The sequence below is a fragment of the Lagopus muta genome, chromosome Z, assembly GCF_023343835.1.
Source record: "Lagopus muta isolate bLagMut1 chromosome Z, bLagMut1 primary, whole genome shotgun sequence".
Classification (NCBI taxonomy): Eukaryota; Metazoa; Chordata; class Aves; order Galliformes; family Phasianidae; genus Lagopus; species Lagopus muta.
The window spans coordinates 43,516,041-43,539,303 of NC_064472.1; the positions used below are offsets into that span (position 1 = coordinate 43,516,041).

The following is a 23,263-nucleotide window of genomic DNA, read 5'->3' on the forward strand; positions in this document are numbered from 1 at the left end:
AGGTACGTGTTACCTTCAGAAACTGCAATTTAACTGGTAATTTCAGATATTCAGAACTACCTTGAGTCATGACTTAAAACAATTCACTGAGAAATGCTACTTTGCAAAAATAAATCAATTTATTTCCAACATAACCAACAAACTGATCACAAAGGCTTCTCTCTCAGGCTTATTTCCTAATATGAGAAAGAGAACAGTTTCAGAAAAGAAGATTTTACTAAGATTTAGCATCTATGTGTCAAACAACCAATTTCAACAAAGTGGAAATGAAGTTCACGGAATAATTTCTAGAAACAAAACTAAAACATCACAGAGTAATACACACTTTTCAGACTAACCATTGTCTTAACAGATGCGTTGTATGCAGTGCATTTTTATTGTGCACATTTTGACCATTTTGTTCGGTCCCCTAAGGACCAGCTTAAGTAGCCAAAAACCTATTCTAGGGGCAGGAGCTGCATATCTCAAATGTTTTAGAAACATTTCACACATTAGCAGAACAGCGTGACTGCAAAATTTAGTGGCTATAATAAAGAAAGACGTATTACCTACAAGTAAACTATTCTAGTGGCATTACCAGCATTGCCTTCTTGGACAGGTTGCTGAATGTAAACAAATTGTAATTGCTGCGGAACCTAGTGATATACAATGTTACAAGCTTTTGCTCAGGCTTTTCCATCTGAGTAGCACAGTTGGCTCAGGAGCCATGAAGTAGACACACATTCTGAAATTGTCTTCTAACCTGGATGACTCCAGCCAAGTTTTACATTGCTGTAAACTCACTACCATCATTTATTTTCTCCTTGTGCCCAGTTAACACTTGTTCATGAGCACAGAAAAAAAAAAAAATGAAAACAATGTTACAAAATTAGGAAGAATTTATAGGTGATACTACACTTCAGTACTAAAATTAAGTAACTACTTACGTATCATATGACTATGCTTTCCCAGTGCTCATCTACTTAGAAACTTCCAAAGCAAAGTAGACAAAGATTACAGACCTATGGCATTTGTTACTTAAAGCAATGCTCACGTATTAAGAGAAGCTGTGGCTATCCATGCCTGTAGGCTTGGAATAAAGCCCAGGTCTTTAAATATTATATTTAAAGAATTAAATGTTTACTATGAGTTACAGTAACACACCTTCAAAGCAGAGGCAAGTATCCCTGCACCTTCAGCATTCATACCTACAATTAAAATTGACATATAAATCGGTTCTGCAGCAGGTCATTTTGGACAAGTCCAACAAATAACTTTGTTTTTGTTTTACCCTGCAAGAAAGCAATAAAATAAGCAATTTTCAACGAAGCCAGAAGGAGGTGCTCTCAATAACTCAGGTCAGGGGTACTAAACTGAACGCTCCTCTGGTGGTAGATGAGGTCAGAAATATGCTGTCTCGTTTTAGTTGAGGAGCTCCTTAAGCCACACCTTTTCAACAAAAAAGGAAGCTGGAAAGCAGTGTTTCTTTCAACAAGGACAAAGTACTTCAGTTTGCCATCATCCTCAGAAGGGAAAATTAATCTGTGACATAAAACTACCAACACAAAGGCCTGGTAAGTGTTAATTCTTGTTTGTATTCCAAGATTTGCCAGCTGTTTGAGAAACTGACAAGATGAAACACAGAATGCAATACCACAAAAAGCTTGTGGTACTGCTTTTACCTACACAGTGCCTGTTCTGACTCAACTAGTTCAGGTCTTTCAAACGTGACTGTGCCAAGTTGTTCATTAAACTGAACTACACCCTGAAATTAAGAGCCCCTGATCATTCTACAAGAGTAACACAGTATTCCATCTCTGCCAGCAATGTGGTGCATCAGCCTCCCCCCACCCAAAAAAAAGAGAAAACGATACGCACATTCCAAACAAGCCTCTCTGCAGGACTCATCCAGCTTTCCCCTTTCCTCCTGCCCTCCCCCAGCCTTGCCAGGTTCCCAAACCCGCTCTGATTTTAGGTTTCATTTTGTTGTAAACTGCAAAACGAACGGAGAAAGCACCCAAAGCAAGGATCCTTACCCTTGAAATCCCACCATGCGTGTAACCAAGGAGGGTGAACTGTTTTTCCTTTTTTTTTTTTTTTTTTTTTTTTTTTTGGAAGGGCGCTGAGGAGGGAGGGGGAAGAAACAAAGCCTACATGGAGGAGAGGCTTAAGCGGCGGAGGCAGAGGGAGAAGGCGGAGAGCCCGGCGGAGGAGCAGGGCGAACGTCAGCCATGTTGTATGTGTGTGTGTTGGTCGAGTATTTACAAACCTGCAGCTGCGGCAGCGCTTGGAGTCTGGGAGAGGGGGCAAAGCAGGGATGAAGAGAGAGGGGAGGAGGAAGGGGAGAAGCGCACAGGAGAGCGAGAGAAGAGTGGGTGGGAGGAGGGGGAAGCGGCGGCAGCGGCAAGAGACAAAGGACCGCGCACCGCCGGGCGCAGTGCACACCCTTGCGCTCACGCACACGTCCAGGTGTCTCACGGTGGCCGCCAGCCCAGAGCACACCAAAGCGCCGGCGCGCCGCCTCCCGCAACCACAGCCTCCAGTCCGCCGCTGCCAGTCCGGTCCCAACGAGCGCACACCCCTCGCCCCGGCGGCGCTGCTCCCCGCCCCCGCTAGCCGCTGGGTGCCCCAGAGCGGGCCCCAGCCCGCGATACAACAGCCACAGAGGGAAGGGGGGTACTGAAACCGCGGCGGGGAAAACGGCTGTTCCCCGGAGCCAGGAAGGGTGGGGGCCGCCGGGAGCCGGCAGGGCGCTACAGGGCTATAGCCCAGGGCAAGCAGCCGCCCACTCCCCTTGGCTTCCGGGCAGGCGGAGCGGAAGGGGTGCCGGGCGCGCGTTGGGGGCAGGGTGTGGGTGCCCCGGGCGCGCACGTAGCGCTGGCCCGGGGGAGGGAGGGTAGGAAGGCAATGCAAGGCTGGAAGCGGTGGCGGCGGTACCCCCACAGCGACTCCCTCCGGCGCTGCCCGGTACTGGGCCGGGCCCGGCCAAGGGCGGCGCGACGGGCCGCGTTCCCCCCCACCCCCCCTTCCCTCCCGCTCGCTCACCTGCCGCCGGGACGGGCGCCCGGGGGTGCCAGGCGGGCGGCCCAGGGATGCCAGCGCTACCGCCGCAGCGCTCCCTGCTTCGCCGGGCCGCTCAGCTCCTCCGCGGCGGCAGCGTGGACGGCCGCTCCCCTTGTCTTGTTTGCACCCCTCCACCGTCGCCACCGCTGCCTCCTGCTCGCCTCTGCCACATTTGGATCCCCCCTCTCCCTACGCAAGCTCAGCCGCCAGTAAAGAGGCCTCCTCACCTTCCTGCCAAATAGTGAGCCAACCGCATAGAGTCGTTCAAAACACAGGGCCTAGCCCCGCCCTCCGCCGCCGTGCCCTCCCCCGCTCCCTCCACGCTGTCGCACAGGCGCACTGTGGTGCCTGAACTGCGACAGCAACGCAGGAAGTGCGCTCCCGCCCGCTAGGGCTGCCGTTCGTAGTGCGCATGCGTAGGCTCTAGCCGTCTGTAACATGTTTTTGTTTTGTAAGACGAAGTTTTATGAATGACCAGAGCTACTAAAAATTAACACGTGTAGAACATGACTGGGAGATACAGGTATAGGTAGTGTACAAAAACTAAAATTGATCTGTAAAAATTATTTCAAGTACACGTTTGGGTTCTCTAAGTTTGGCATTGGTAAGTGTGATGGATGAGGTCCGAATTCCCAACCATTGTCATTTGAGAGAAAATACTGCAATATGAATGTGAAAGCATGTACATCTTGCTTGAAAATGGGAAAACAAGAAAGAAGCATTCATAACTTTAGTCATGTCTGTATTAATTTCACAGTTCATAATTTCGTCAAATATTGGCTGTATCTCTTGAAGTTTCTTAGGGGGTCTCTGAGCAGACCCTGGGATGCAGGCTACAATTTAAGGATATTTTTTCTGCAAAGGTGACTAAAGAATTTTGCAAGAGCATTAGGACAAAGTATGTGTATGAAAGAAAAAACACAGTAAGGAGAATTATACAAAACAAACAAAAAAAGCAACAACACACACATACACAAAAAAAAAAAAAAAAAACAAAAAACCCACAGTAAGGAGAAGTTTTGTTGTCCAAGTATCTGGTCTGGATCTTTACACTTTTCTTTCATGTTGCATTTATCTCTTGCTATATACAGACCCTATACTTACATGCAAAACCTGCAATCTTTTAATATTTTCATGTACCAAGATAAAGAGCCCTTAGCTTAAAAAGTGGTTGGAGTAGTTGAGGGAGAGAATAAAAGATTGCTTCTGATCCTGGGCTGAGTCATGGCAATTCTTAATGGTTGACTTCCAGGAACAAAAGAGAGATGCCTTGAAGGCATTACTTTGGAAATCCATCCAGATCAGGCTCATCCCGAGCTAGCAGAACATGCTTTTGATCCCTGAGTGGTAGGCATTGTCCACCAAAGAATGCTGTTACATTGCACAGAAAGAGAATTACATCATGCTTTCCCATCCTAGACTCATCAGCAGTGGCTGATCCCTGAGCCGGCTGGAAAGAATGTCCAGTCCAGTGAGAAAATTGGAGACAGACTGCCCATCAAGGTCATTTACTCATTCTTCTGTATTGCAAACAACTATCGTCTTACCTTTAGGCAAGGTGAAATCTTTCTCTTTAACCCTTGAAGTTTTGGGTGTGACTTTCTGCTTCAGTTCAACCAGATACAGACAGTGATTTAGCACTGTCTGGGTACAAGCTTGGAGCCCTGTGTTATGCTCCAAATGATGTTTCAGTTTCTGAGAAATGATGAGTAGTTGTGCTTGTACAGCGAAGACCAAGTTGGGGCAGGCTCCTTGCATATCACGTGGCTAGACAAGGTGTGTAAGTAATAGAGGCCAACTCAGAAGAAATTCAGGAAATAGTGTCATATTTTTGTTTTGACAGTAGAGTGATATCAGAAAGACAAAATAGAGGACTACATTTTGTGCTAGCTGACTTCCTGTTGGAGGAGAAGCAGTGTAATGTGTAACTGTAATAGGGTAGTTTCAAATAGGATTCCTTTCAAGATTGTTCTTGTTATCCATGGAACAGTGAAACAAACAAGAAAGAGTCGTGTGTCTGCATGTGAGCGACAGTACTTGACAAGCCTGATCTCTTTCTGTGATCAAGTGATCTGCCACACAACGGTAGATGAGGAAAAGGTTGTTGATGTAGCCTACCTAGACTTTAGCAAAGTCTTTGGCAGTGTATTCTCCTGAGGAAGCTGGCAGCTTGTTACCTGAGAAGGTACAGGAGTGGGAATCGAATGTTGTTTCTGCATTAGAACAAGATAAGAATTTTTATTTTATGGTCTCTGCTACCATAGTTCTTTTCGAGAGTGTCCAATAATTTTCATCACTTCTCCTCTAGGTGAACCTTCCCCAGGAATGCGTGCTCAATATATAGGAGAAGTAATATATAATCATTGGGGTTAGATAGACGGAGTAGGTTTACAGGCACAAAAACTGAAGCTCCTGTCTGTCCAGCCTTCTGAAATGCCTCTGAGCCATACTAATATTTGGTGCTGGACAGACAAGACCCTAGTAATAAAGAATTTGAGAAGTTAATTAACAACATACGTATATAAGCTAGCAATAACTAATGTATATCCAGCATGAAAGTATATGTTACACACAGTGCAAGAATGTCCTGCACAAATTAAAAGGACAAGACATGACACGCCTTAGGGAGTGCCTGATGAAGGTATTGAGGAAGGCCTGGCACCCCCCCTCCTCCCCTCGGTGCTCTTTGTTTAACAAAGTCTTCGAAGAAAATCACCCTATCAGCACAACAAGAAGAGCACTGAGACATCTTGGAAACAAGCAGAGTGTTACTGACTGACACCAGATAACACACGGATTAACGAGTAATTAACAGATGTAAACCTTGAATAAGATTGTGAACCTGGAGTTCCCAGCCAATAGGGAAATGGGAGGGGGAGAGGTAAGGGGAGGAAACAAGGTACAAAAAGCTGTCATTGTGTCCATAAGCGCGCTCTCTGGCTTGCTGGACGCCTGCCATTGCAATCGTGAATAAAATCTGTTTTTATCAGAGATACCATCCTGAAAAAATTATTTGGAAATTTTCAACACAGGTAAAGAATTTGCTGGAGGGCTGGACTCAGAGAATGGTGTCACAGTGGAGTTAAATCCAGCTGGTGCTCATGAAGGAGTGATATTCCCCAGGGGTTGGTACTGGGGCCCATCTTATTTAATGTCCTTATTGATGACCTGGATGAGGGGATTGAGTGCACCCTCAGTAAGTTTGCAGATGATACCCAGCTGGGAGGAACTGTCAATCTCTATGAGGGTAGGAAGTTCAACAAGATCAAGTGTCAGATACTGGACTTTGGCCACAACAACCCCAGGCAATGCTAAAGGCTTGGGGCAGAGGACTGAAAGACTGTGTGGAAGAAATGGATCCAGGAGTGTTGGTCAGCACTCAGGTGAACATAAGCCAGCAGTTTGCCAAACTGGACAAGAAAACCAATGGCATCCTGTCTTGTATTACAAGTAGTGTTGCCAGCAGAAGCAGGGTGGTGTTCATCCCCCTCAGTTGGAGTTCAGTTTTGGGCCTATCTCCACAAGACAGATATTAAGGTCCTGGAATGTATCTCCTGGATGAAATTGAAGCTGATAAGGGATCTGGCACACATGTCTTATGAGGAGCAGCAGAGGGAAGTGGGATTGTTTAATTTGGAGAAGAGGAGTCTCAGGGCTATAGCTTATAGCTGTCTACAGCCTTATAGCTGTCTACAACTCCCTGAAAGGAAGTTGTGATATGGTGGGTGTCAACTTCTTCTGCCATGTAACTAGCAATAGGGCTAGATGACATGGCCTCAAGTTGCACCAGGAGAGGTTGAGGTTGGATAACAGGAAAAACAACTTCTCCAAAAGAATGATCAGGCACTGGAACAGGTTGCTTAGAGAGGTGGTTGAATCACAGTCACTGGAGGTGTTCAGGAAACGTTTAGACATTGTAGTAAGGGACATGGGTTAAGTGAGGAAAGATTGGTCGTAGGTGAACAGTTGAAATAGATGTTCTTGAAGTTTTTTTCCAACCTTGGTGATTCTATGATTCTAACATCCCAGATATTAGAATGAACAAGCTAGTTACAAGTTCCTTGTACGGTCTAGATGGACTATTCAGGGTGCTCCCACCTTTTGGCTTCCATATGGCTGAAGGAAGATATCTGAGGTGTCAGCTGGGGGAAAGCTGGGTCAAGATAGTTGTTTAGCAGTTGCCTGATGACAGATGATTGTAATCTGTTGGACTGTTAGAGTTAAGTTCAGGGATTTTTAGATGAGGGGCAGCAGTCCAAAGAGTGTTAAACACAAATATAACACAAGTGAATGGAAAATGTGTTGTACATGATACAATTTTTTTTTTTATGAAGCAATTTTATTTAGCTGGCTCTCCAGTTAGTTTGTCTTTTCGAAGTAAGTTGCTTGAATAAGAGAGGTCTTATTTAAATCAAGAGAACTATAGGCCTTCTTCCAAGAAGTTTGCTTTATCAGATGGTTTCAGCATTGATGCAATGTGTCATGCTTGCAGGAATCAACCATTTAGTTTTTAATAACTTCAGTACAATAGCAATAAGTTTCAAATGTATGTGATCTACCATAAAAATTGCCTCACGTGAATGCTTGCAAATATCAGGAAGTGCTGAATAAAGTAAGCCTTTTAAGAGAAATGCTCCAATGTCTACTGAAATAAAACTCATACTGGATCAGATATTTCTACTTTTTTTCTGTCAGAGACAGTGACTTCTGCTCAACATGTTTTGCTTACAGTGTCAGGCTTTCAGTGTGTCTGCTTTATTTAAAATTGAAAAATGTGTGAAAATTACGTGAGATATCATGTTTAAAAGAAATTAAAATGATAGTAGTCAATTGTAGTAAAACCTGAAATCTCTCTGGGGTTGGAGAGGTTTTTTTTAGTTCGGCCTTAGGTTTGTTGGGTTCAGTGAGTTCAATTCAGTAAAAGACTTTCAAAAATGAACCATTTACAGTAAAGAGCTGATGGGTTTACTATAAAAACCTGTAAATAAGACAAGATTCTAATTTCCAGTATTTGGTTAATATGGAGAAGTTGCAAACTTGCTTTTTTCATAGTTTATTCTCAATCCGTGGTTAGATTTTTCATCCAATCAGCAAAATTCTTAATTTGTTACTATTATAGTTACATCTATTTGGTAAGTAAGTGATCCCTTACTATGTGTCAAGGAATGATAAACTAGTAAATGTGCCTGAAAAGAAATCACTGACATTACTCAGACATCCTGTTGAAACAGGTATGGCTTTCTGTTATATAAGATGAGACCTTTATTCACAGACATTTTTGGTCACAGCAAGAGAGAATACTAAATGGATTATACTAGTATTGCAGAAATTTAAACCCTTCTCCTCTCACCCTTTTATCTTCCTTTCTCTCTTTCAATTATACATAGAAGTAACAGTCATCAGGCTTTTGGTTTACAAAGTATAGCAGGGTTGTTTTTTTTTTTTTGTTTTCGTGTGGATTTTTTTTGTAGGTAGGAAAAAAACAGACAAGGAAAATAGTACTCCAAAATATATCTTTCCTTCATTTTTGTTTTCAGATGGACTGTGAAACATGAGAAGCCTGGTGAGCAACTTAATTTGCAAATACTTGATGCTCATTTTCATCCTGAAAATTTTTATTTTAAAGCAGGTTTGGAAATATTTGAGATAAGTGTACTGTCACACACAGTACTCTGTGATATGTACTTTAGTGCTTTTCGAGGGAACTTAGAAATAATAATAAAATAATACTAAAAAAGTTGACTTGAAGAAATGTATGCAGAGAAACTTAACAGCAAAAGTTTTATCCACAAATAAGGCACATATTCTTATTGGCAGTACTGGGGTAGCATTGGGATAACTCTTCAGAAATGCTCTCCCAATTGATCATTTGTGCACTATAATCTGTCACATGTATTACATATTCATTATGTTTCCCAAATCATTGTCCTATTCACTCCCAATGATTGCCCAACAGATACAGCCTTATGTGGCCATCTTCCATGTCATCTAGGGTCCTTCTAGTATTGTGATGGTCCACTGTTAGTCCTTGGGGTAGCCTCCCTTATTTCCTCCAACAGTGTTTATCTTTTAAAAACACTCAAACTTTGGTTTGTTTCAACCAAAAATTGCTGTGGAATGCAAGAGCAACAAGAGGAGATTCTGCAGAGCCAGATAAGAAATACTAAGCGGAATATCTTGATACTTGTCCGTCGCATTTTAGGCTAATTGAGCCTGTTGTGGGAGTCCTGGCTCCTTTTGAAATTGATAAGAACTCCACAAAACAGGCACAGTTTTTCCATTGTTGTGTTTTCTTTTGCCTTGTAAAACAGAACAGTGTTACAACATGCTTCTACATCTTCAATGTTACGTCACAGTTATCCTCCACAACATCTAAAGGCTACTGTGGTGTTGTAAGCAAGCATTAATCATATTATAAAATTCACTGGTATCATGAGGATATATTAACAGAATCTTTTGTATAATTAATTCTCAAAACAAAGTACATAATGTCAGTCGAGTAAGAACTAACCTACAAAAATTACAAATCTTTGTATGTTTATCATTTAATACAACAAATGCATTTTATCTAGGTCAGGTTGACCATCCTTGAAAGTGCTAATGTGATTAAGGAGAAGAACTCTCAATCAAACTGTGATGACTAAACTTAGTTTGAGATAGGAGCATCTTGAAAAAATTAGCCTTCATGTAGGGAGATTAGCCCTATCTTTAACTAAACAATTTTAGGCTGGAGGCTGTATGAGGTGTTGGAAATATCCAAATAATTTATCAGGATGGTATCTCTGATTAAAGCGGATTTTGTTCCCAATTGCAATGGCGGGCATCCGGCAAGCAGAAGCACACCTGCAGAGACACTGCTACATCTTTTATGCCCTATTATATGATGCTTATCTTTTACTCCCCTGGTTCCTCATTGGCTGAGTACTTCAGGTTCTCAGATCTTCCCAATGCTTTACTGAACATATGGATATTCACTAAACATAAATTATTGCTATCTAAACATGTATATTGCTAATTTTAATTTTCCTCCTTACATTTTCTATCACTACGGTCTTGTCTGTCCAGCACCAAATGTCCAAAACCATATGTTTCTCAGCATAACAAGCCTGTTGAAATCCTTGTCACACAGTTTAGGAGTGGGATGTCTAACTTGTACTTAACTCAAGGTTCAGAGGTATTCCAGATGGCTGGACAGACAAGAGCTGCAGTCTTTGTAGCCATAAATTACTCCATCTACCTAATCTCTGTGACTATAAATTACTTCATCTATCTGCTGAGCACGTGTGAAGACGATTAGTAACTGATGAAGTAAAAAGACTATGCCCCTCCCTCCATCCCTCCCCTTTCCCTCTCCACCCTGCCCCCGAAAGAAAGAACTATTAGTAAAAATATTTATCTTGTTAGTTCTAATGCAGAAACAACATTCCATTCCTACACAGGGTAGTGGTCAAGGGATAAAAAGTATGGAAAATAAAACAGCATTGCAAAAATCCTGGACTGTGCTAGTTTTGCAGTTTTTTGTCACCTAGCACCCAGATTTGAACAACCTTGCAATAAATCAATACAATGTCTGTGTATGAGATTAGATTACTGCACACCAGGTAATGAATCCCACCTTTCGGACAACAATTTTCTGATGACTTAGATGGGACAGTTGTGTGGCCTTGCCTGAATCACTGCAGCCAGCTGGAAGTGGGAGAGTGATTGGACTCCAACACACACTGATCTTTGTATGAAAACTTAGTTGGATTCTCACCCTGCTGATGCATTAAATGACGCTGAAGTGCAATGCTTAAATCAAGATACTGAATTCATGATGTTGGGGGAAATAAGAGGCTAAGATTTGTTGTGAAAAAGTTTTAATTTGCAATTGCAATGGCGAGTGTCCTGCAAGCAACAGCACACAACCAAAATCACATCATAGCTTTTGCTCCCCTGATGCTAAGAATTCCTCCCATTTCCTTGTTGATTGAGTACTCCATGTTCACAACCAATCTGACACTTGCTACTAGGTAGATGACAAGTCTATTTGTTTCCCCCAGTAGGCAGAATCCATAAAGCAGTTGCCAGCCATTATCTCCCACCACGTCTGCTAGATAAGTTTGTTTCTTAGTTCACCCTCTTCCCTGTGATCTCCCCAGGGGACAGAAGTGTAGTTAACTGAATGGGCTGGGGCAGTCACCAGGGTCGACAGGGGCCCCTTGGCCCCTGGGAAACCATGGCAACAAATGACCTGAAGATAAGGGAGAAGTACAGGTTAGACCAAATAAGGAGGAAACAATAGATGCCACATGTCCATTGGTCAGAGATAATGGTAGTAGCCCTAAGGCATGGGGAAAGTTTTAAGAAGGATGTGCTCCTTGCAATTAACCCCATTTTGCCGCTCACCATATTGGTGTCATGAAAAGCGTGCGAAACTGGCCGGGGCTGTCGGAACACTTTCACAAGGAGACTTCAGTCAGGGTCGCCGAAACAAAGGCGACAAATGGTGCCCCGTGTGAGGAAGTCTCACTTGTGGAAGTGTGACAGCCGGCTGCGGGACGGACGCAGGAGCCTGCCGTGGTAAGGCGGCGGAAGAGCTGGAGGGGCTGATCCCCTGGGGCTAAGAGCAGCGCTGGTAGCTGGTGGAAGGTCGCGGAGGGTTTGAATTCCCTGGGCGACGATGGAATCCGTCATTAAGGTATTATATCAAGTTTGTAAAACGTACTGCGGGAAAACCGCCCCTTCTAAGAAGGAGGTGGGTACCGTTCTTTCTTTTCTTGTAAAGGAGGGACTTCTTTCTTTTCCTTATGAGATTTATGACTCCAGCAAGTGGGACTCTTTGACATTAGCGCTCGCTCAGAGAGCTATGTCGTCCCAAGGGGCGTCGGTGCTTAAATTTTGGGGTCTGATTCGGGGGGCTTTGAAGGCAGCGAGAGAAGAAAAGACAGCCAAAAACCTTGCCAGAGATCTGTTGGGTTTGGATCCGGGCGGGGGGGGGTCACCGCGGTTGGGAGACTCTAACCCCTTCAAGGATCTGCCCCAAGACAAGATGGCACCGGAGGCACCGACCACGCCAGAAACTTCAACACCGGAAAAGAAGGAGGAAGAGTCGCCATCATCGCCGATGGCTCCGCCCCCGTATCCTCTCCAGTACCCCTCTTTGCATGGCTTTCGTCAGGGGGAGGATCCTACACGGGTAGGGGTAGGGGTAGGGGCAGGGGCCGAGGTATTGCTGGCTGTGGCTCCGCCCTCAGGGGCCGAGCGATTGATGGTTGCGGCTCTGCCCCCGCCACCTGTTCCGCCCTCCCAAACGGCCAGGGTCCCAGCTAACTTGGGGAAAGGGGCCTTATTTATCGATTGGGGCCGGGTAAGGGAGGAGATGAGAGCAGCGGAGCTCTTGGATGATTATAAGGCATTCCCTGTAGAGATCAGGGGACAGGGACCTGTTTGGGTTCCTTTAGACCCAAGGGCAGTAACTCGCCTCGCTGAGACAATAGGGAAGAAGGGTTTACGATCGCCCGCTACACTCTCTGCACTGGAGGCAATTATGGTGCCGGGACCTTTGCTTCCATACGATATAGAGGGCCTCATGCAGGTGATACTTGAGCCAGCGCAGTATATGTTATGGAAGGAAGAGTGGTTGGCACAGCTCAGGGCTGTAGTTGCAGCAGCGACATGTAACCCACAACACCCAGCAAATGGCAGGGAACAGGGAGAGATAACTAATCTGACACGGTTGTTAGGGTATGGGGAAGGGATGATAGGTTCCCCTGAAGGCCAGTTCAGACGCCTTCGCCCAGGAGAGCTGATGGCGGCCACAGAAGCAGCTCTGACAGCCTTCAGAAGGTTCTCCAGGACAGCTGAACCTTCTGCACCCTGGGCAGAGGTAGCCCAGGGTCCATCTGAGTCATTCTCAGATTTTGTCAATCGCTTGATTCGGGCAGTAGAAGGCTCAGATCTGCCAAAGATTGCCCATAATGCAGTAATCATGGATTGTCTTAAACAGAAATCACACAAAAATGTTAAGGATCTTATTCGAGCTGCTCCCGACGACCTCAATACTCCAGGAGATATCATTAGGTATGTAGTAGAGAAACAGAGAACAACGCCCCTCACCAATGAGGGATTAGCAGCAGCGTTAGTAGTGGTGATGGCCATGAGGGAGGATCAGAGTAGGGGACCGTGTTTTAAGTGTGGACAGTTTGGTCACTTCAGGGCCCAATGCCGAGCCCCTGGGAGACAGAAAGGGGAAGCAGGGCCAGACCAGACCTGCCAAGCCTGCGGGAGATCAGGGCACTCCGCACGCCAATGTCGGAAGTTTGTCATAGTGCCGCAGGGAAACGAGGATGGGAGGGTGCCTTAGGCCCAGGGCCCCTCCCCCGGAACACCAAATGGGCCAGACAATGCAACTCTGCCTACCCAAGGTCGGGGTCCCGTACCCCAGTGAGCCCCTTGCCCACGGTGGCGTTAACCATGGGAATGGGAGAGCGCCCCTTGGGCAGGATCATGCTTACTTGTGCGGGGAGCGTACTTTCTTGCAGGTCCCCTGAGGAAGAGAACACCGTAAATATGCCCTCAGCTATAGCGACTAACATCTCATCCGCACCTTCAGCATCCCACTTCACCCCCCACTCGGCTTCAGCTTCGCATGAACAAGTAGAAGAAGGCGTTCAACTGTCTGCGCTTTTGTCTTGCAAAACGGCTAAAGGGCAGGAATGCAAGGTCGTTGAAACCCCTCCGCTGTATCCACAACAACCGCTGTCTCTGTGTAATCTGCCCCCTGCAGGGGCAGGGGGAGAAGAGAGCTGGGATGGGACACTTGCTGTCTCCTCTCAGGAGGTGGAATGCAGTAACACCCAGGGGGGTGGGAACTGCGGGCACGGCTTGGGTACGGATTGGTCAAAAGTTAAGGAGGTGGTAGAAGAAAAAACAGCAGAGAGAAAGGGAAGCGATGTAACTTACAGATGCTCGGATGATAGTGTCCGGCCAGCACTGTCCACCCTGACTGCACTTGAAGGTGTAGGTGGCGTCCGGCCGGCACCCTCTGCTCAGGCTACACCCGATGGAGAAAGAAATAACGATAGTCTCCGGACTCACTCTTTGCCACAGTGTTCAGACCCATTGACTCGACCCACACATCCTTTTACAAGATTGAGTGCACATGCAACCAATCAGAAGCCTCTACAACAGTCAGTGCATGATCAAAGGGAGATGGGCACAGTGGGGAAGGTGCGGAGCCCTCAGGTTCCAGCTGTGTCTGAAAAGGATAGCAAAAGGAGAGAGGTGAATTCGCATTTGGGAGTTAAGAGAGATGCACTAACAGATTGTGGGAAGTTTAGATCTAGCCTGATAAAGGAAGGAAGAGCACTAGAGACCTTCCTAATAGTAGGGAATGATAACAGAGGCCCGGAAGGGGTACTCCTTGATCCGAAAGGCATCACACACCTGATAGATTGTGCAGAGAAACGGGAATTGAAATCACTCCTCGCTTTAAATGCATTAGTAATCCTGACAGCATTAGGCCTTCTCTTTCCGCATGTAACAAATCTGATGTGCATGGTGCTTAAGCCAGTGCAGTATACATTGTGGGTATCAGAATGGGTTCCCTTCACGGACAGGTGGCCAGATTGAGGCCTGGAGAACAAGTAATTCCATATGGTTGGTTTGTGAGAGCAATGCTCTCAAGGCTTGAGACATCTGCCTTGATATTGAACAGACGTTTGTTATTCTTGAGGTACATTCCAACAGGAACCTGAGACAATGTTGGTATATATTGGGCATAGATAGTGCCACTAGAGCTATCAGCAATCACTCTAATCTCTCTGTCTATAACTTTACTAGTATTGTAGGATGTGGCTTTAATTATTAAGTGTTGGCGACATCACATCAGTTCTTTCAGGATAATTACACGGTGATTAAAGACCTATCACCTGCTCCAAGTGGGATGAATCTCGCTTTGGCTTACCAAGGAAGGAACTTGGTAAGGAAGTTTTTGCAACATGACGACCTGCACCAATTGCTGAAACGCGTCAGAGACAATGGACAGAAAACCTTGATCACCGTTCACCATGACACAGAAGAGATACATCACGTCCTAGAGAGAGTAAAGAAGGACGGAGAACACCACTTGTGGGAAGTACTTCTTGGATGATCCCCCACAGCGACAGGGATATTTAACTCTGTACTACATCTGGTCGTAGTTGCGTTAGGTTTAGCATTATTCTAGGCTGTTAGGGTAGAACTATCAGGCGCTTTGCGATATAACAGAGCAGGGTTTCACTGAGCATGGGAGAGATTTTGTGGTAGGCGAAGAAGGCGAGTACTCGGGATGTGACGGGATAGGACCTCCCCCTGCTCAGTGGTGTGAAACTTGCGTCTAATTTGTCAACTGTCTGCAATAACGTTTAAGCAATCAACACTTGAAGTACCATAGGCTTCTCGAAAGATTGTAACCGGGTTCGCGTACACGCTGTAACGGATGTTTAACTATATTTAACCATATTTAACTCTATTCAGTTATAGTTGTATTAGGTCTAACATTATTATGCATTACGCTTATAGTCACATTATATTAGTTATATAGGTATGTAGGTATATTACATAGATAAGTATAATGTATGCTGAGACGAATGGCTCATATGCAAATGCTAAGACGAACGAATAAGCATCATCTAAGAATGCAGTATATAGGTTTGTGTAGAACTCACGCTTAAGACATTAGGATTATTTGGCGCATTGTGATGTAACGGGGCAACACTTAACTGAGAGGACAATGGCATGTATAGGCGCATTGCGGGGATTTTGGGGTGTACGTGATTAGGGTCCTCTCAGGTTGTAGTAGATTGACCTGTGCTTAGGGAGGGGGAAATGTAGTTAACTGAATGGGCTGGGGCAGTCACCAGGGTCGACAGGGGCCCCTTGGCCCCTGGGAAACCATGGCAACAAATGACCTGAAGATAAGGGAGAAGTACAGGTTAGACCAAATAAGGAGGAAACAATAGATGCCACATGTCCATTGGTCAGAGATAATGGTAGTAGCCCTAAGGCATGGGGAAAGTTTTAAGAAGGATGTGCTCCTTGCAATTAACCCCATTTTGCCGCTCACCATATTGGTATCGTGAAAAGCGTGCGAAACTGGCCGGGGCTGTCGGAACACTTTCACAAGGAGACTTCAGTCAGGGTCGCCGAAACAAAGGCGACACAGAAGTACACAAATTAACATGCCAGTCAGAGTCTCCTCTTATGTCTCAAGAATATGCGTTCTCTTTTCTTTAACCAGAGATAAAAATTTATCTTGTATCAAGGGTCCTGAGGTATATCCCTTTGGTCCAACATTTTATTACTTACGGAAAAACAATATGTCATTTCCCACATGTGGGTATAACATGGGGTACCCATACCAAATAATATATCCAAATTATATCAGATTACACAGAGCCTGACTCAGGATCCATCAGCATTTTATGAGAGGTATGTGAGACATCTAGAAGGATTTGGACCGAGAAGGGGAAGAGAGTGAAACTATGATTCAGATGTCCGTTGGATAGTTGGTCCTTTATATCTGAAAGAAGTTGCAGAAAGTTGATGGGGTTTCAGGGATGTCTGTTTAGCAGTTTGTTGAAATCAATTATGAGATATACAACATCAGGGAGGAAGTAGAAAAGAGAAAGAAACAGAAGGATAAGAAAAAGAAAAATAAAATACAGGCAAGCTTTTTGGCAACAGTTATAGCCTAAGCCACAAATCAAAAAGGAAGAGGAACACTGAGAGGAAGATCTTGGGAATGATTCACAGTGGCCAGAATGGATGACAAGTATTTACCCCATGAGCTGCAGTAATGATCCTGTCAAGATCAATGTGTGAAACTTGTGTTTGTATATGCCACTTACATCTCATGAGATGGAATTTGTTGAACAAGCTAGAAGCTCATGGAAGTTTTGATAAGGACAAGATTTGGGTACACATTCCTCAAGATAGTGCCTAGCAAGCATGTTTGATTTTTACAGGAACCTGTTAAGAGAAGAAAGTGAGGAAAGATAAGTAAATCTGAAATTATGGATTCGGTATTCCTCTTCATATGGGCAACAGAAAAGCCTGGGAGAATCAAATCTGCCAAACTGGTAAAAGTAGAATTGAAGTCAAGAGCTAAACAGGTAATGTGGGAATCAAGTGTTGTTTCTGCATTAGAATTGTATAATATTATTTTTATTTTATGATCTCCGCTATCATAGTTCCCAGGAACACACTCTGTATATATGTGTATATATGTACATTTTGTCATACACACTGCAAGAATATCCTGCACGAGAGCAAACCAGAGAACAAGTCATGGCAGCCCGAGGAAGCGCCTGACATTGGGAAGGCCTGACATCATCCCCCAGTGCTCTTTGTTTAACGATGATGACTTTAAAGAAAATCACCATATCAATAGGACAAGGAGAGCACCGAGACATCTTGGAAACAACAGGATGACTACTGACTGGCACCAGATAACAAGTAAATAACAAATGTAAACCTTCTGATAAGATTGTGAACCTGGAGTACCCAGCCATTGGGGAAACAGGGGAGGGGGGAGGCAAGGGGGAGAAAACAGGGTATAAAGGCTGTCATGTTGTGTCCATAGGCGCGCTCCTACATGTGGGACGCCCGCCATTGCAATCGCGAATAAATTCTGCTTTTATCAGAGATACCGTCCTGACAAAATTACTTGGGTTATTTCCAACAGTAAGATGAAAGCAGTATCCTGAAACTGGAGGCTCATACTGGGCTTGAACCTGTAACTGAGAATTTTCTAAAGTATGGATTATTATGAGAATGCCAGTCTAAATATAATACTCCAGTCTTATCAGTTATGAAGCCACATCCTCAGGAGCATCAATTTGTGCAAGATTTAAGAGCCTTAAATCAAATAGTTACTGATGTGCATCTTGTAGTACCAAAACACTGAAGGCTCCAGTTGACTCTAATGTCTATTTTATAGTTTCAGATTTTGTGGGAAACCACATACTGTTTCTGCATCATATAATGTTGTACCAAAGGGACTTACCTCAGAATTCTTGATACAAAATAAGTTTTTATCTTTGGTTAAAGAATAGAGAATGCACATTCTTGAGAGATAAAAGGGGAGGCTGGTTCCCCTGGGGAGATCGCTGGGGGGAGGGTGGGCAGCCAAAGGTAAAGGCCATAAGACATACATTTGTACACAGAGCTGCATGAGAAGAAACAAAACTATCTGGCAGATACATGGAAGGGACATAATGGCTTGATGACTATCTTGTGGATTCTGCTTACTTGGATAAACAAAGAGGGATGAACTTTGTCAAGTAGGTAGAGGATGTGCATGGGAATCGGCTGGGGATGTACTCTGCAAAAACAAGAGCTTGTTTTTGTTACAGCAGATGCTTCTGCTTGCAGAATGCCCATCCTTACAAAAGCGAAATAAAATACTGTTTGCTGGGATCCTTGCCTAGGTAAGCCTAAGTTACTGCCTTGTGAGCGTTTCTCACATTTTAAAAGATGCTTTTGCATGTTTGGAAGAAGAGAGCCAAAATTTGATTGCTTCTGGATGATAAAATCCAACAACAAAACACTTAGCTATGTTATGTTTTCCCAAGGGTTCAAGAAGGGTTCTTCACTGTTTGGTACTGTACTGGATAAACATGGCAAAGTAGGCCCTCATCAGTAATTTACTACAGTATATAGATGGTACTCTGCTGGGAGCAGATATCACTGGTCAATGTAATTAAAGAACTTCTGATTTGTTTAATTTTTGGGACTAGAGGGATACAGAGTGTACCAATTTGCAATTTACAAAAATGCAGATTATGGTGTGACTGAAAATGTCTTAAATCCTGCATTCCTTTTACATGTAGATGAGAGAGAAGAGGCGTTTAATGATTGTTTGCAAGCAATTGAACAAGTGTATTCCAAGTGTATTTCTTGGTTATACCTAAGAGGTACCCCTCTGCAAATCCCTGACTGGATGTTATTCACTGATGGAAATAGCTTTGTAGTTAAGGGGAAACAGAAAGTCTGGACATGAAATTTAACCCTGGAATTAAAAATAGAGGTAAGACCATGCCAGCTTTGTCATCATCTTGGAGAGCTGACCTAATCATTCTCACTCAAGCATTAGAGCTGTCAAATGTTAGTAATCTAACATTTTTACTGACTTGAGATATACCTTTGCAGTGATACATATGCCCATGGAGCTATTTGGAGGGAAAGAGAGTTGCTATCATCTCAAGGGAATCCTGTCAAGAAAAATTAGAAATTAGGAGATTGTTTGATGCAGTTATTAAACCAAAAGAATTGGCAGTAAGTCACTGCAAGGCCTACCGGTCTGGACATATTGATGTCATCAAAAGGAATAGAACAGCAGATGAAGCTACCAAGAAAATATTGTCAGTAACTATAGGAAATTTACTTTCTGAGAAGTTCTTATATTAAGACTCCTGTTTATACAAAAAAATGAGGACAATTTAGTGGAGATGTGAAATTGTACTGAAGGATGATGGGTAACACTTCATAGACAGTGAATTTACCCCTGCAATAATGAAATAGTTTATGGAAAAAGCACACAGGACTAGTCATACGGTAACAGAATTGTTGAAAGTGGAAGAAGGTAATCAATGGAAATTAGTGGGTTGCTAAAGTACTGTCCAGAAGTGCAGGATTTGTCTTAAAAATAATTGTAACATGCAAAGGAGACCTCAGTTAAAAAGAGATCCTGTACCCAGGGAATCCTGGCAAATCAATTTTTCTGAATTACTGAAGTGTAAGTGGTATAAATATCTATGGGTATTTATTGGCACCCTTTTCAGGGTGACCTGAGGCATTCCTATGCCAAACCAACAAAGCAAGAGATGCAAACAAATTTTATTAAAATAAATAATTGCAATATTTAGTTTTCCAGGAGAACTCTTGTCAGATAGAGGGCCTCATTTGGTAGTAAAAGTAACCCAAGGAATATTTAAGTTTCTGCAAATTAAATGTGATATATACCCCATGGAGACCAAGTGTGGGTCAGGCAGGGGGAATGAATCAAACATTAAAAAAACAGGTTGAGAGCTGTACCACGAAACACTTTTGAAACAGATAGTAGTTCTCATTTTGGCATTGTTGAGAACTTGAATAACCCCTGGAGTTAGGGAAGTAGTTAGTCCTTTTTAAATCTTGTATGGAAGACAGTATACTGTAAATTTGGCTAGAAAAAGTGATCAGATGCATGGAGCTGGTGATCAAATACTTACTGAGTATCTCTTGTCTTTGGCAAGAGTTCTTCATACTTAAGAACTCCAGTGACCTAGAAAGTGCCTGTGCATTCCTTCAAACCAGCCAACCAAGTGAATTTACAAATTTGGATAGTTGAATGTTTGGCCAAGAAGTGGAAAGGACCTTTTCTGATACTCCTAACAACACGTACTATGGTAAAAGTAAAAAGGATTAATTCTTGGGTTTAAAGAGAACGGTTTTTCTATATTGTGAGAACAGTTTCACATAACTTGAGCAGATATAAGCAGAAAGACAGGATGTTTGTGTAAATGTAAGCTCAAGAACAGAAGGCAGAGGAGGCAACAGAACTTGTCTAGTAAAGATGAGAAAGTAGAATCGATGTCCTGTTGTTGAAGATAAGATGGCAAAACAGATGCCTCAGTTCAGTGTAACATCAATTTAGGAGTGGGATGTCTAACTTTTAAGCCTTGTATTTAACTCAAGGCTCAGAGGTATTCCAGATGGCTGGACAGACAAGAGCTGCAGTATTTGTAGCTATAAATTACTCCATCTACCTTATCTCTGTGACTATAAATTACTTCACCTATCTGTTGAGCATATGAAGACTATCAGAGACCCCGATGAAGTAAGAAGACCCCTCTCCCTCCCACAAGAAGGAATGATTAGTAGAATATTTATCTTACTACTTCTAATGCAGAAACAACATTCCATTCCTACAGTTCCCCCCTCTTCTTCTTTATATGTTGTTGATTTCTGCAGTTCTTTTCTAAAGCATGATTTTATAGACACCTTCCTCTTCTTTACTTTCTTCATTCCTCATCTCCTTTAATGCCATCATTTTATCTGAAAGTGATGGTGGTGGCTCCACTGGTATTTCTTCAGTAGAACTGTCTCAATCAATTGCTGTACTGGTCCTTTCACACAGGGGATTACACAGCAACTGATTGCTGTCAGGGCTCATGCTACTATAATCAAAGAAGTAAATATGGACACAACCTCCCCTTTCCTTTACCAAACCAGGACTCCAACTATGCAGTGATGGAAGTATCTATTCCTGAATTTTCTGCCAATTCATCAGCAAGGTTGGTAAGCCTTGCAATGCCTTTGTTATTGTGCCATCCAGAGCTGTGTTACTGGGGATGAAGGTGCACCAGCAGGTACCCACTATTACACACACACACCCTTTTTCAGCTAGCATATAGCATATATTTTTCAGCTAGAATATAGGACAGCCCTTTCATCTAGGGCTGTCCTATATTCCCAGGCCATCTATTTGTGGCATCTAACTGTTCTGCAATTCCCTTTATTGCACCCTTTGTATAATTTATAGATCTGTAGATTATAATAAATGTAGTTAATCCAATCTAAATTCTTGTTGATTGTAACCCACCAAAACAGAGACCCAAACCCTGCAATAGTTTGATTTTTCGCCTTAAATTCATCAGGAATTCCAAGAATTGGAGAGCTAAAATAGTTAGCTTGCCCATATACCAAACAACCACTAATATTAATACACTTAGCAGTGTTTTTCACAAGAGATACATGAGCATTTGCATCAAAAGACTCACTAATCAAATTAACATGTCTAACAATTACAAAAGTCCATATTACACTCTTTGGATTCACACTTTTAAAGGTCCAACTGATTTCAGTTCCCATTGTTTTTGAGGGACCTTCTTGATTACAGTGTGATGTATCCACAATGCTTGCTCTTTAATTTTGGCTGTTGTGTGGCACATTAGCAGCACCTGGAATGGACATACCCACCTTGGTACCATGGAAGAATCTGAAAGAGATCTAATATACACATGCTTTCCTGGTAAAATATTATGTATCAGGCCATCAAGGCCTTGGGCTGTAGTTCCTAGAACCAGTTTCTCTATTTTCCAAAGTTGTTCCTTAGACCTAACAAATATTCAGTTAGTATGTCAGTTAGTATCCCCTACGTGGGTAGAGATCCCCATTTGTACAACATAAAGCCTTCCATAAAGTATTTCTAGAGGACTTAACCCTTCTTTGGCTCTAGGTTTCATTCTGATCCTCAGGAGAGCCGAAGGCAGTGACTGTGACCAAGATAGATCAGTCTTCTGGCTCAGTTTTACAGTCTGTGATCTAATTAGGTGGTTTATCTTTTCCACCTGACCACTTGCCTGTGGTCTGTGTGGTGTGTGCAATTGCCAGTCTATTCCCAATAGCTTGCTGTCCTGTTGAATAATCTTTGCAATGAAGTAAGATTCCTGGTTGGAGGATATTGTTGCAGTAACCCCAAACCTTGGAATAATCACCTGCAACAATACCTTGGTTACTTCTTTAGCTGTATTGGTGTGGCAAGGGAATGCTTCTGACCACCCTGAAAAGGTACTGATTTGAACTAACATATAGTGAAACTCCTCTTTTTCCTGGCAGTTCTGAAAAAATCAATTTGCCATTGTTGCCCTGGAAGGTTCCCTTTCCCAACTAGACCCACTTGTACCCTGTTCCTGGTACTAGGATTATACAGCTACTTTCTGGTGTCTGTAGCCCCCCATATGTTTTATTATGTTTCCTTAGAACCAATTTCTGTAAGATACTAAAGGGCACAGCAATGTATCCATCTGGGTATGCACCATTCTGTCAGCTTGCTATCTTCCCTTCTAAATTAGGTTCTGACTCAGGTTCAGAACTTTTACGTTTACTGTCTGGAATTAAAGCCAGTTCACCAATCTCTTTTCCTTCAGCTGCCTGTTTTGTCACCTGATGTACCATCAAATTTCCAATTTCCTTTGTGATGTCCTTCACAATGTATAATAGCCACACTCTTTGGTAGATTTCTGAATTTGTTTTCCTCATGTGTGAGCGATCCTTGCTCTTTCCAGATGGTACTGTGAGCGTGTACTACCCCAAACACTTATTTAGAATCCGTCCATATATTTAAGGCTCTTGTCAGGGTCTTTAGGCCCATATAATAATAGCCCAAGGCTATTATTATAGCCTTCTGAGCGGAAGTCCCCACAGGTAATGGTTT

At 43.3% G+C, this 23,263-nt stretch overlaps 1 protein-coding gene across 6 annotated transcripts in view; it reads right to left on the reverse strand.

Annotated features, from left to right (window-relative positions):
* The window catches only part of SPIN1 (spindlin 1), a 65,255-nt gene extending 61,884 nt beyond the window's left edge, over positions 1–3,371 (reverse strand). For 2 of the 6 annotated variants that reach the window (XM_048932214.1, XM_048932218.1), the window contains exon 1: positions 3,025–3,263. The gene's annotated coding sequence lies outside the window, so the exon portion shown is untranslated. The other 4 variants (XM_048932220.1, XM_048932217.1, XM_048932216.1 and 1 more) reach the window with 3 other exon arrangements.
* Positions 3,372–23,263: the final 19,892 nt, after the last annotated feature.